Raw genomic sequence first — 4,722 nt, 5'->3', positions numbered from 1 at the left:
TCTGACCTCGGTACCAAACCACTGGTCTCGCTTTTCATCTGGTCAACGCCTCCCCCACATCCTCTTTCTCCTTCTCATTTTCTGTCTTTCAACGAGGCTTGCTCCCTTTTTCAATTCTTTGTTTCACTTTTCTTTCTGCTTGGGTGTCTGGCTGTCTCTTCTGCATCATGCTTATCCACAACACATGCATGATTCCCATCCCCACTGAGAGTACTGTGCCCATGGCCTATGACAGCGCCCTGTCACCCTACCATATCTCAGTGGGAGACACTAACAAGTTAAAAAGGAGATAACAAGATAAGGAAGGAGAGAAAGGGAGTTATTTTTACTCGTGTGCTGTTTACTTCTTGTGCATTCAGCCCAGTCTCATGGCAGTTCATGAAATAGTCACATTATTTAATTTATTGATTTGTCTACAGGTCACATAATGTTGTTATTTTTGTGTGTTGGTTACAAATTTTACGAAGTAATGTACAGTATTTGTAATGGGAAGCCTATTTTGCAATCACAGAACGATTACGGTATTGATTAGTATTGAAGAGGCGAAAATCCGTGCAGGTAGGTTGTTCGGGGTGGTGGATGGGTCAAACAACAGAGGTCTTTTACCCCGGAGACCAGGGATCGTGTCCCACGTGTTGCAGATCCTTTTTGGGTTATCTCTTCCTAACCACAATTGTCCCGTTGTTGTCGGCATGTCCTTCGTTTGACAGTTCCTTTCCTCGTTCTTTTTTCCCTAACCACAACCATCCCAATGTTGTGGTCGGCGTGTGGCATTTCATTTCCCTGTTGTTGCGTCCGACTGAGCAGCCCAGTATCATGGCAGTTTGTGAAATTGTCACATTTGAAAATTGGTACCTGTAAACAAAATAAAAGAGAAAATTGTGACCTGTACACAAATCAGTAAATTAAAATAATGTGGCCATTTCACAACCTGGCGTGAGACCAGGTTGTATCATCCGACCGTCTCAACAGGTGAAAACATCAAACGGTGACCTGAAAAAAACCTGTTGGGAGGCATACACACCTACACACATGGGTTGACAGACATGCCCCTCCCTGTGTCCATGAAACACATGTGTTAACAAACATGCTGTTATATTTAATAGTGACGTCTGCAATGGCAGCACAGCAGTGTCAAGAAACTAAATATTCAACTATACAGTTTAAAGTTTAGAAAATGCAAAGTTTTGTACTTAAAGGAGAATCTTGCTGTGCAATGACAATACATTCCTTTTAGATTAAGTTTGGTATTGGCTTTACTACACTGCCTCAGGAACAAAACAAAAAATGTCTACCCAAGGTAGCAGACTGCCAGCTTTAATTCATCTCAGACTTGGCACCGCAGACTTCTGAAAGCAAGACAACCTGCTTTGGATAAAACTGCTCAAAGGGCTCACAGTAATTCTTTGTTGTAATCATTATTCTAGGCACCTTTATTTCATTTTCCACCAACTTTATTAAAGCAGCGAAGAGAAGTGTCTCCCAGAGATATTATTCCACAGTGCCATTTGCATAAAACGCAACAGGGTGCTTTTCTGCATATTTCCGAGTTATACAGATGGAATCGCACAAGTAGTTTACTCTCCTTGATGGACACAAGTGTTAATTAGACAAAACTTGAACACTCTCACTATCACAGCATCACTTTTGACCAATGCTATGTGGATAGTAAACAACTAAAAGTTAGTTAGCTAGGCAGAAAAGCCGTTTAATATGCATTACACTGCCTTTTTGAAATCCCCCTGATATGTCAGAATTTAAAGGAAATATGTCATTCAAAGGATCCCTGCTTTCCTGTGCTCCCTTCAGTTAATTATCAAATGGAACCTTTACTTGAAGGTGCCACTGTAATTAACGTCTCTGCAAGTGTGGGGGATGTGGATGTGGAGGGAGGGGGGGGATGAATGTCATTTTTTTTATTTATTATTATAGCTTGCATATTGAGAGTGAAAATCTCATCTTAACAAAACAAACAACTAAACCATCTAGGAAACCTTATGGGTTTTGTAAAACCTCTCTGCCCGCATTGCGTTTAGCATTATCCCCTAGATTTCCTTTGATAGAGTTGATGACAAAGTCAAACCTTCACAGATCATTTGCGAGAAAAAACTATGAAAGCTATCGCCTACAAACATCATGATCCTGGATTAATGCAAATTTTTTTATTGCACTTTCACTCACTACATAATAGAAACAATAGATATTCAATGATTCCAGAGAAACTAAATTCCAAATCACCATACATTATCAGAAAGTGATAAGCATGACACATATGACAATATTTGAAGAGGAATTTCCTAAATCATACTATAAAAAAAACGTTGTGATTCCTGTTTACTCAGTGAGGAAGACCCGGGGGATTAAAGAGTCAAATGCCACCTAAACTGCGACACAAATATGCAGCGATTTCCATCTAAGAGAAATGCATCGTAATGTACAATCTAGTTTAAAAGACTTCTCATTCATCTTTGCTGATTTCTTTTAACACTTGACAAGTCAACCACCTCCCTCTTCTTCTGTCCTTCTGTAATGTGTATTCTTTGAGTTTCTTTTTCATTTAACTTTTCATATACAGAAGAGAAAAACATATTTGAATAGTTGCCTTAACAACTGTGGAGTTGACAGTCCCCACCTTCGCTCGCACGTCTTCATGATAGCCGTGTTCAAAACCAAAATTGGGAATCCTCTCCCTTCTCTCTACATTCATTTTCTCTTTTCCCTCACTGAACATCTACAAATTATTCAGGGATAGGATAAAGGCATGCATACAGGGAGATGAATGGTTTCATTTAGATTCAAATTGCATAAAGTGGGCTAATCTGAATAGCTGACAAAAGCTCTATGACGGAGAAGTGATAACCTGCAGGCTGCTTCCTTATTGCAGGGGATGGGAGTGAAGTGCCCGGGCTGGTTAACAGGTCTAATTGCATGACTCAGTGTGGTGTGTGTGAGAGACTGACATGGGAGGAAAAAATACTGTAGGATTTAACACTTAATGAGTGTTACTTTGCATAAAAACTCAAGACAAGTTTTTTTTTTTTACTTTTCAAAGTTTTTTTTTAATTGATAAAGTATTTTCTATAACTTTTCCTCACCTGTGTCTGTCAGGTTTGTCTTTATCTGGAGCAATTTCTTTACTTCTGTTTGCATATAGCCTGTTTTTGTCAACATTCACTGGTTTGTTTTTTGTGTATGTACAGTATATGTGTTACATATACTAGTTTTTTTGGTTCTTCTCTACAGCTTTTCCCTTAGTAGTGAGTGGTTCTCTTTGAATGGGATTAACATGGTTAATGGGTGCTTGAGGTGAATTTGAGTCAAAAACCGTACTACTTCTCTGAGTCATAACTCGGTCAAGTCTTAACACAGACATGAAACACATATTCATATTATTCAGTGTGATTTACCCTTCCCAGATATCATTAGCTCCTATGTCCATGGCAAATAAACATCCCTTAATCTGCAAAACAATCATCCTATTCTAGCTCAGTCAACAGAGCGAATTCATTCCATCACTACAGTCAGAAAATAACCCTCAAAGTTAGCATGCTGACGTTAGCATTTAGTTCAAAGCACCCAAAGCACCACTGTGCCTGCGAACAGCCTTACAGAGCTGCCAGCATGACTGTCTAACAATAACTGACAGTAATGTATCAGCAACAACACTGAATTGAAACCATTATATCCATTCTTAGGTTTACTGACACATAACAATGTATCATATGACACATGACTTTTCATTTGAAATGAATAGCCTTTTCTTTTTCTTTGAGTGTTGGTATGTAATCATCTGTCACTCTATGTGCCTTATCATCCTGTCAGCAGTCAGTCTGTTTTGTTTCGGGCCTGATGCCTGTGGCTTTGTAGTCAGCCTATGAGCATGATACCCAGCATTACACACTGTATCATGATCACTTAATACCATAATTGTATTGCTACAATACACTACACTTACTGCAGCTTAGGAGGCTGTCAGACCTGCTAGAGCTTGTGCATATCGATTTACAAGTAGCATGTGCACAGTTTGGCTTAAATTAGAGATTTCTACAGTGAGGGTATCAATCCATTATCATCCGCTTATCTGGGGTCGCGTCAAGGGGCAGTAGCTCTAGCAGGGGAACCTAAACTTCCGTGACTGGGGGATCCTTAGGCACTCCCAGTCCATGGTGAAAATATAATCTCTTCACCTAGTCCTGGGTCTTCCCCAAAGCCTTCTCCAAGCTGGATGTGCCTGGATCACCTCCCTACTGCGGATAGTCAAAACAAATTTAACTCCAAGATTTTCATACACAATATACAGAAAGAAATCTACCATGGAATGTTGGAAATGTTTATTCCAGGGGTTAGTTTGCCATGGTGTTACTGTATTTGACTTTAATTGGTGCACATTTCTAGCATTCTCTCCGCCTGCTTTGTCCACCAGAGAGACTTTCATACCCTTCCAAGAGCTAGTGTGAACTTGTTGTATTCAGCTGTGGGGTGTACAGTATGTGTAGGAGGAGAGTAATTGCAGTTGCATTGTTTTATGGTCTGTGTACAGTATATGGACTATTTTAGGTGGAGAAATTGCAATCTCCTGTGTGAAGCCTTTGCACCTTGATTCTGACGAAAACTAAAGAAATTTTGAAAGATCAGAAGTTCGTTGAAAAAATATTTGACATTGTTTTGTTGTCAATTACAGAGATTCAACAAAGCGGAAGAGGACTCAAAAAGTTTTTTTTT

General features: G+C 39.5%; 1 protein-coding gene across 3 annotated transcripts in view; it reads left to right on the top strand.

Moving 5' to 3' along the window:
* Window positions 1-4,722, top strand: part of ksr2 (kinase suppressor of ras 2) — a 107,351-nt gene that overhangs the window by 47,591 nt on the left and 55,038 nt on the right. The gene's annotated exons all lie outside the window — the stretch shown is intronic.

The sequence above is a fragment of the Etheostoma cragini genome, chromosome 5 (genome assembly GCF_013103735.1).
Source record: "Etheostoma cragini isolate CJK2018 chromosome 5, CSU_Ecrag_1.0, whole genome shotgun sequence".
Classification (NCBI taxonomy): Eukaryota; Metazoa; Chordata; class Actinopteri; order Perciformes; family Percidae; genus Etheostoma; species Etheostoma cragini.
This window is presented reverse-complemented; position numbering and strand designations above follow the sequence as displayed.